The following is a 10,697-nucleotide window of genomic DNA, read 5'->3' on the forward strand; positions in this document are numbered from 1 at the left end:
CCGCAAGTGTTAACCAATCGATTCCCACTTGACGTCCTGCCACAGATAACAACCAATCCCGAAAGTTCCTAGCATCGTCAGACTTACATTCCGTACTTATTTTCTTCGATGCTGACTAATATTCTCAAAGAATGTCACCGCTAAATGCTGAACACATAGATGGGACCGCAACATCTACAACATTAGTAGTCTAGATTAAAGATCACCACTATCTCGTCACTCGAGACATCAATTGAATTCGCAACACTGGTTATCTAACCATAGATAACAATCCCAAGTCACACTTGACTTGCTACCAAGATGAACAAAACTAGTTCACCTCAACCCTTCGCGCAATCCATGACACATGCGGTAAACCAACGAATTTACCTGATAGATCTCGGTCGATCCCAACACCTCAATGGCATAGCACATCAGAACGTACTGGGAAATCACCGACAACAATCTCACTAGACTCTGAACACAGTCTCAGCTGTCGTATCATTTCACGAACAAACACTGATATCGGCCTGCTAATGCTCATTGAATTCCGCAACACTCGTCGAATCACAATTTAACGAAAATCCTTCGAGAAAACTGCTGGAAATGCCTAAACAAGTATTCGGCTAACAGTTCCCAAAACTATAATCCAATAGCATGGAACAATTCTATTTCCAAAACTGGGTCAACCATTGCTAATACCAAGCAATGTTCAGATCAATTATGTCTTCTCTTACCACTGATAACTTTACCCGAGTTATCGAACTAGCCATGACTTACCAAAGTCAAAACATGCAATCACCTCCCGTGATCTATCGAACTTGAAAGTCCAAACAACTGCACTCCGAAAATCTCAACCACCCGAGAATCCTGAATGAAAATAATTCTCTTACTGTTCCGAGACATTTACTTAAAGGATCCAAACTCATAAGCACGACGGCTTATAGTCTCGTCCCAAGTATCTCTCGGTTCATGATATCTTAATTACTGATCTGCTCAACCAATCGACCTCGTCGATAAATTGTGACTTATCACACAACTTGTCAGTACCAACCAAATTATGGCAACCATCCTCCAGGTCTTGGTCATTTGAACTCTCACATGGCTCGACCAATAATCATGATCTCACGGCACATACGTCCGCATATCCCAAATATTTGGAATCAAAAGAATCACAGCTGATTCAACTCACCTATCTCTGACAAAGTCAGACAATAGCTATTAGTAGTCACCAGTACCAATCTCGCATCGATACTGACTCACTACCAACTGTCGCTAAACTTGCTCCTGATAACTATATCTTTTGCTAAGACTGCAACAAATCGAGACTGAGGTTACTTGCCGCGGTGTCCCACCTGAAATCACCACCAAGTGTACACTGGCATAAATCACGTTATCCTCACGCCTCAAATAGTCATGTAAAATCCTTAGCATCGGATATAATCTATCACTGAAGGAAACCTTTAATGCTGAAAACTACTCATCTCCAAGTCAAATGTTTCGGGAATTTCACAAACCAAAACTCCTGGATAGCCCCTATCACAAGAGCATCCAAACCCCGACTAGATCCACTAGTCTAGCAGTATCCAATAGACTAAAACTGTCTGCTCAGAGTACGCACTCGTCAAGGAAAATCCCTCCAAGACTGGTCCTTATGACAAAACTGCAAACCAATATCTCTGACGATAGTCAGACGATATCTAAACCGCTGACACCTAACCAGGCATCCAATCCAATGTCATACCCCGTCGTGACTGTTACCAAAACTCTAGACTAAATAGCCTTCCCACCGCCAAATCCTGAAGCACGAAGGCTTCCAGGCATTCTCCGAAGTACGAAAGACTCCCAGAGTAACACTGGAATAGGGTCGCGCTCCATCATGTCTAGTCATGGTCCTAGTCCACAACTCTCGGCATATACCCGACTTGGTATCCCGATGAAATCCCATCATCACGAAGTCTCAACCTATGCAGGTCAATCAGACTACTGTCCTAAGGAAACAACTTAGAACAAAAACTCAAAATTCCAAACAAGATCGATATTTCCATGCTCCCAGATGAATTACCTCATCAATGGCACTAACTCAGTCAAACGACTAATTAGGTCAGCCCTAGGAAGACACCTAGACTAACCCCATGTCAATCCGTTACCGTTGACTTACTCAAAATCCATGAGCTATCCTAGTCAACTAATTCCAAGCCAAACTTAGTAAAATTACTTGTAATCAAACACGAATCTTTGAATAAGTAAAACATGTATCATTACTTCAAGTTATGTACAATTTTCTTTATTACAATCTCATGTAATATATACAGTAATCAAAATTCAACAAAATGTACATCCAATAACTTGAACTGATACAACCAAATCCTGATGATTCATTACAACTGAAATACTGTTTACAAATACATCAATACAGTATTTAAAATCGTCGAACTTGTCTTCACTCCTTGAGCATGAAGCTTCCAATTGACACATGCATTGATACAAGCATACTTCCGTCCAAGTCTCTCTACATGTCCTCCAGCGAAGAACTCCGGAGAAATGGCACGTGATAGCTAACCAACTATGTTCTGCATCAGTGCATGTCAGTCGACTTCTTCTGCTCACGATCTACCATCAGCGTTCTTCTTGTATCTAAATCATGCTTTTGAACATGAAGTTTTCCGTATGCCTATCAAAAGCATCGATACAAGCATACCGACAAAACCATGTTCTGCACAAGGTTAAAGACCTCACTCTCGAAACCTGTCATGTTTTAGGCACTCGAGGCATTCTCTGGTGAAGGTCTATCTGACAATCTCTCCAACTACGAGTGAAGAATCTTCAAGGACTGGAACCACATGGATTACTAAACACCATTCGTTCCAAAAAGCCCTCAGAGGTATCTGACGCGATATAACCGATCTTCTCTTCCAGTCTTCCCTGGCTGGAATCCATATGTTCTTCGATCAACATCCCAATGCATCGAATGATGAACCGTCCACAGCAGTCAATCTATCTATCGATATGCTACTACTGGTGTTCTCATCACTGTTGCATTCCTTATAGTAAAAACTTCTGCCGCAAACCTTGGCACTGAAGAACCAAATCTTATTTCGCTAGCCTCAATCAATCCTACAAGGATAATCAAGGAGTCTTATTATCAATTTCCTAAGTCCCTTGCATGCAGTGCTCTGATACCATAAATGTAGCGACCCGACCCGGATCCACTACCTAATCAGAGTTAAGAGCATAATTAAGCATGCATTAAATCAAATTGCTGCGGAAGACTAAATACAAGTAGACCGGCAGAATACAAACGGGCTAATCAAACTTGATTTATACAACCCAATCGAATTACTTTAAATAAAACCTACAGCAAATCCTGCTGTCTTCAAGGTCACTGGCTACTCCAGGATCCTGGTGCTCAATCCTGCACCTATACCTGTCCCATCGAATAGGGTATCCAGATACACAGAAAATACTGGACGTGAGCTCTAAGCTCAATACGAAAGCATGGATAAACATACAAATATGATGCATGCAAATGACAGGGTATCCATATCTGGGATAACTGTATACAAACTGCTCAATCTGGCGCCTGGGATATAAGCTCATCACATCGGGGTAGCTAACCACTGTGTGCGACCACTCATTCCCGAATCCCGGACGCGGACCGCGAAGTCCTGGAGGTATCAGTACCTAAGGGTACTCGATATCAAACGTCCTAACAGGGCTGAGCAACCCTAACTGGCTCATCTCGAAAGATATACAGATGTACAGGTACAAGATGATATGCACATGCCGCATAACAATAATAACATGCAAACACATAAATGCAACATATAAGCATGCATATCCGCTGGCAATCTCAGTCAGTACTTACGTACCTTTCTAAGGCAGTCCTAGTAGTCTCACTCTAGGTTCCAAGCCTATCATCAAGTCTACAATGCAAATACCCATGCATCATTCAATAAGCGCTAAAAGCCTTAACTAAGCTATTAAATACTCCTAAATAATTAAAGGAGACCATAGCTATACCTGCGTCCGTCGTCAGCCCACTGATGGCGACTATCCCGCAACTAGGGCACTCCCCTGCTGCGAATCCACAGCCTCGAACACGGCTCTACAACACGAGCGCTGCTCCGCTACTATGTCAGACACTATCTGACTATACTAAAATATGTTCCCTACTCCAACTCTAAAATAAGAGTACCCAAAGCCCTAAAATAGAGCCACGAGGGCGAAGGAAAGGAACTCGGAATTGGCAAGAAATGAATGCCTTGGACCTTTTATTTATAAGCATCGATCGGAACCTCCGATCCTCGATCGGAACTTCCGATCCTTGATCGGAACGTCCGATCCTGCCATCGGAGCTTCCGAACATCCTTATCTGCCACATGTCAAAATCTCACTGGTTGACTTCGGATAGGGCGATCGGAGCTTCCGATCCCGATCGGAGTTTCCGATCCTGCCACATGTCATGCATGACATAATATTGATCGGAGCTTCCGATCTCACCTTCGGAGCTTCCGATCCTTCATATATCAAATTGGTTTAATTAACATAATTAATCTCTTAATTACCAATTTCGGTTACGGGGTACTACAAATTTTATCCAAGTGTATCGTGAAAAATCATCCACACAAACAAATGAATATTTTTTTACCACCGAAGCTTTCAACATCCATTGGACCCATCAAGTCCATATGAATAAGTTCAAGGCAGCGTGTTGTCAGAGATGTTGGCAACACCTCGTGTGACACCCTAGTCTGCTTCCCTTTTTGACAAGATTCACATACAAATGGAACACCTGATTTCAAATTTGGCATACCTCTAACAGCATCTAACTTACTTCAGTCACTTTCGTGTGTCTACAAGCTATCCCTTCTCAAAGTTGATAGCAGTTGTCGGATGACCTAGTACCTGTCACGACACAGATTAGAATCATAAAAAACTTTACATAATTTTTTATCAAATTGCACATGTAAATTATCATCACAAAGTTTACTGATGCTTATTAAGTTTGCGGTAAGCCCTTCAATATGAAGCACAATGCCAAGCTTAGGCAAACCAGCAACATTCAGTGTTCCTTTTCCAACAATGTTTCCCTTTGAACCACCTCCATAAGTTGATTTTCCACCTTTCTGTTCAACATAATCAGTGAGAAACTTCTTGAAACCTGTCATATGACGTGAGATACCGCTATCAAAGTACCAAGCACCTGAAACATTATTTCTCAAAGCAGTATAAATCATATAACAACGAATATCAGCTTTTGGTACCCAAACTTTTCTTATAGTAGTTCTGTTTCTATAGATGTTGTGGAAGGGTATTGGAAACACCTTAGGCAACACCTTCGGTGCAAATCTATGTCTGTAGTCATCATGCAGCTTGAAAAAGTATAGTTTGATATGACCAGGTCTATGACAATAGTGATAAATGTACTTACCTTTCCTTCTAAGTTTTGTAGGAACAGTAGGTTGTGGCTTTGGTTTTGAAAGATTAGTTGGTGTGGCCTTTTTGGTTGAGCTTTCAGTGCAACTACTTTCCTTGACAAACACAGAGCCTTTTGAACTTTCACCAACCTCAAATGTGCTATTTTCAAAACCTAAATCAGTCGTACCATCTCTTCCCATCATGAGTAGAGAATCAAGTTTGGATGTGCTTGAATTAAACTTAGCCAGTGTAGCTTTTGCTTTTCCAAGTTCTTCTTTTTACTTGACTTAGTTCCATGTCTTTCTCACTCAAAATAACTTCAAGCCTTGATACATCAGCCTTTAAATCAGAATTTTCTTTTGAAAAAAAAGAATTCATCTTATTGCTTTCAATCCAATCAGCATGTAACTCTTCAAACATCATCCGAGCTTCTTCCATGGATATAATCTCTGTAGTGACCCTTACCCGGATCACCTACTAAACAGAACTTAGGCATGCAATTAACTTAATTAAACAGATATCAGAATAAAACTGCGGAAACCATAAACGTTATACAATCCTAAGTAAAGAAATCTGTAATTTATCCAAATAATATACAACCAAATCGAATAGTTGTATCAACCCAAACAACAGTAATAAAACCTAGACGAAGCTCCAGCTGGCCAACCACTGACTAGCCCCTCCTGGATCCACCCTCCTCGTCCAATCGCAAACCTGCCCCATGAAATAGGGTGTCCAGAAACACAGAGTACGAGACGTGAGCATAAAATGCTCAGTACGAGAGTATGAGTATACATGCATGAAAAATGAACTCCCTATAAACTCGAGGTCAAGGATCAGATAACAGAGACAGACCGGGCCCTGGTATGTAGCACGCTGTGCCATCACTTCAGGAGGTGGCTCCCATACCATAATACCAGTGGATATGCTGGACCCAAATCGATGGAAGTCCAACCACTAACAGGATAGGGAAAAACCCTACTAACAGACATCTCGAAGGAGATAGCTCAGTATGCAAATGAATGCAGCATAAATCAATGACATATAAACCATGCAGTCACATAATACATGCATACTCAGTCAGGATATCTCGAACAGTACTTCCGTACCTCAAAACAGTGCAAGCTCTACCAACTCTAGGTCCACGCCTATAGTCTGCTCTACATTTCCAAATGATACTACTATCATTAAAGTTCTCTAAAAGCCTTAACTAAGCTATTGCATACTCCTAAATATTTATAGAAAGCAAAAGCTATACCTTCGTCCGTCGTTAGCCCTTTGATGTCGATGCCTCCAGAACTTGGGCACAACTCCGCTACGACTACCGAACGCCTCGCCAACCGCCGGGTCAAGCCTAGGAAGGCTAGAACAACTCGAATAGACTAGAAAGGAGAGGGAAATACTCGGAATTGGCAATTGAAAATGAAGCCTCGGCCCTCTATTTATAGACAACGATCGGAACTTCCGATCCTTGATCGGAATGTCCGAACCTCGATCGAAACGTCCGATCCTGCCATCGGAGCTTCCGAAGATCCTGATCTGCCACGTGTCAAAATATCACTTGATGACTCCGGATACGGGTGATCGGAGCTTCCGATCCTGATCGGAGCTTCCGATCCAACCACACGTCATGAATGACGTAATATCATCGGTGCCTCCGATCGCTCATCAGAGCTTCCGATCCTGTTCGGAGCTTCCAATCATGCCTTCGGAGGTTCCGATCCGTCCGATACCGAATTTATTTAATTAGCATTAATCTTTTAATTACTCAATTAGGGTACGGGCTACTACATTCTCCCCCACTTAAGATATTTCGTCCTCGAAATCAGATCTTAAGTACCGAATGCAATACAGAAATCAGAAACATTCTTTATTCAAATCAAACGTTTACAGAGTTTGCAACTGAATACAACTTAAAGAATGAAATCAAAACAACTCAGGATGGTCTTCACGCATCCTGTCCTCAAGCTCCCAAGTAGCTTCCTCAGTGCCTCGGCGCTGCCACTGAACTAAAACCAAAGGAATGACTTTGTTCCGTAAAACCTTATCCTTATAATCCAGGATACGAATAGGTTTCTCAACATAGGTCAAATCCTTGTTCACCTGAACCTCAGACCGCTTCAGAATATGAGATTCATCCGCCACATACCGTCGCAACAGAGATACGTGGAACACGTCGTGAATACTGGAGAGATGCGGTGGTAAAGCTAGTCGATAAGCCAAATCGCCAATGCTCTCCAAGATCTCAAACGGACCGATAAACATGGGAGACAACTTGCCCTTAAGGCCAAATCTGAGAATCTTGCGGAAAGGTGACACTCTCAGAAACACTTTCTCCCCGACATCGAACTGCAAAGGCCTACGCTTGATATTAGCATAGCTGGCCTGACGATCCTGTGCAGTCTTAATCCGTTTCTTGATCTGATCAACAATGTCTATCGCCTGTTGGATAAACTCTGGTCCCTTAGCCTGTCTCTCCCCTACTTCTTCCCAGAAGAGTGGAGTACGACAACGTCGCCCGTACAACGCCTCAAAAGGAGCCATCCCAATACTAGTGTGATAGATTTTGTTGTACGCGAACTCGATCAACGACAAATGATCCTGCCAGGCTGAACCAAAATCCATGACGCACGCTCTAAGCATATCCTCCAAAGTACGGATAGGGCGCTCTGACTGACCATCAGTCTCCGGATGATAGGCAGTACTCAAACTGAGAGTAGTACCCATCGCACGCTGAATACTCCCCCAGAATCTAGAAGTGTACCTGGGGTCCCGATCGCTGACAATGCTCACCGGCACTCTATGAAGTCGAACGATCTCCTGAATGTACATCCGTGCCATGCGATCCACAGAGTACTCTCGGCTATAGGCAATGAAATGCGCTAACTTGGTGAGTCGGTCCACTACAACCCAGATAACATCACAGTTCCTCGGGGATACTGGCAAATGGGTCACAAAGTCCATTGTGATAAACTCCCATTTCCATTCAGGAATAGGCAGACTGTGAAGCAATCCTCCAGGTCGTCGGTGCTCTGCTTTGACCTGTTGACACACCAAACATCTCGAAACAAACTGATAAACACTGCGTTTCATTCCTTTCCACCAGAAACGAGTACGTAGATCCTTGTACATCTTGTTGCTCCCAGGATGAATACTCAACTTAGTGCGATGTGCCTGAGACAAAATCTCCTCTCGCAACTCTTCATCCTGCGGAATCACAAGCCTACCAGACAAACACAGAAAGCCATCTGACTGATAATGAAATCCAGACGAGCTACCCTCGTTAGCTAGACGATCTAAATGCTGGGTCTTCGAATCAGACATCTGAGCATCTCGGATCCGCGAGTACAAGGCTGGCTCAGATAATATCGCAAACATCTGGATACTCTGCATACCTTTCTTATGCTTGAAGGTATAACCTGAAGTACAACAGTCACTGATCGCACTAGACATCGAACAAGTTTGAAGTGCGGATAGTCGCACCTTGCGACTCAAAGCATCAGCGGTGAGATTAGCAGCTCCTGGATGGTACTTAATTTCGCAATCATAGTCCTTAAGCAAGTCCATCCAACGTCTCTGCCTCATGTTCAACTCCGCCTGAGTGAACAAATATTTGAGACTCTTATGGTCGGTGAAGATCTCAAATTTCTCGCCATACAGATAATGACGCCAGATCTTCAAAGCGAACACAATGGCTGCCAATTCCAAATCATGGACTGGATAGTTGTCCTCGTGAAGCTTCAGCTGTCTAGAAGCGTATGCGATCACATGCCCATTCTGAGTCAGGACACAACCTAACCCCTGAAGAGAAGCATCCGTGTAAACCACATACCCTCCAGATCCTGACGGTAATGCCAACACCGGCGCAGAAGTCAACCGCCGTCGAAGCTCACAGAAATTCTCCTCACACTCGGAGGACCACTCGAAATCCACACCCTTGCGGGTAAGCTGCGTCAAAGGTCGAGCTAGTTGAGAGAATTTCAGAATGAAGCGACGATAATACCCTGCTAGACCCAGAAAACTACGGATCTCAGCAACTGTCATCGGACGCGACCAATTAAGTACCGCTTCAATCTTGCTTGGATCAACAGAAATCCCCTCCCTGGATATGATATGGCCAAGAAAGACCACTCTATCCATCCAGAACTCACACTTGCTCAGCTTGGCGTACAACTGCTCATCTCGAAGAGTCTGCAGTACCAACCGCAAGTGAGAAACATGCTCTTCCGTATTACGCGAATACACCAAGATGTCGTCAATGAATACTACGACAAACTTGTCCAAATACTCTCTGAAGACACGGTTCATCAGATCCATGAATATGGCCGGCGCATTAGTCAAATCAAATGGCATCACTAGGAACTCGTAATGCCCATAACGAGTACGGAATGCAGTCTTGGGTATGTCCTGATCACGGACTCTCAACTGATGATACCCAGATCTCAAGTAAATCTTGGAGTAAACTGACGTGCCCTGCAGCTGATCAAACAAGTCATCAATACGAGGCAACGGATACTTGTTCTTCACAGTGACTCGATTCAGTTGCCGATAGTCAATGCACAGCCGCATTGACCCATCCTTCTTCTTTACAAAAAGAACAGGAGCTCCCCAAGGAGATACACTAGGACGAATGTACCCCTTGTCCAAAAGATCCTGTAGCTGATTATTCAATTCGCGCATCTCTGACGGAGCCAGACGATACAGTGCTCTAGAAATAGGCGAAGTACCCGGCATCAACTCTATGCCAAACTCGACTTTCCTAGCAGGAGGAAAATACCGTTTTTGGAAAGCTGTGCGGAACTCGGCCCAGGTGGCCACTCCTCTCGCCACAACAAAAGGTGCAGAAGTAAACCTCCACCACCTGCGCGCATGTCCATCCAGAAGATAGCCAAGGGTCTCCATCTTCTGCTCCTTGGTGCAGTGGAAAGTCTGAGAAGTCGTCTCCATACGGTCTAACCAATTTTCCGCATCCTCCGGAGACTCACCTCCAACTAAGGGCTTAGGACCCATAGCTAAGAATCGACGCACAGTGAAACGCTCGTCGTCATGATGACGATGACGCCGTTCTCGACGAGGCTCCCGGTCGGCATCACCCCAACGCCTACCAATACTGCCATGAGAACTCCGGTCGTCACGATCTGCCATCTACAAAAATACCTCACGGTTACCTTATGCAGAGTTTAAATCCCAAGAATACTATGCATGCTCTGATACCATAAATGTAGTCACCCTTACCCGGATCACCTACTAAACAAAACTTAGGCATGCAATTAACTTAATTAAACAGATATCAGAAT

This window comes from Henckelia pumila, chromosome 1 (genome assembly GCF_033568475.1).
Source record: "Henckelia pumila isolate YLH828 chromosome 1, ASM3356847v2, whole genome shotgun sequence".
NCBI lineage: Eukaryota > Viridiplantae > Streptophyta > Magnoliopsida > Lamiales > Gesneriaceae > Henckelia > Henckelia pumila.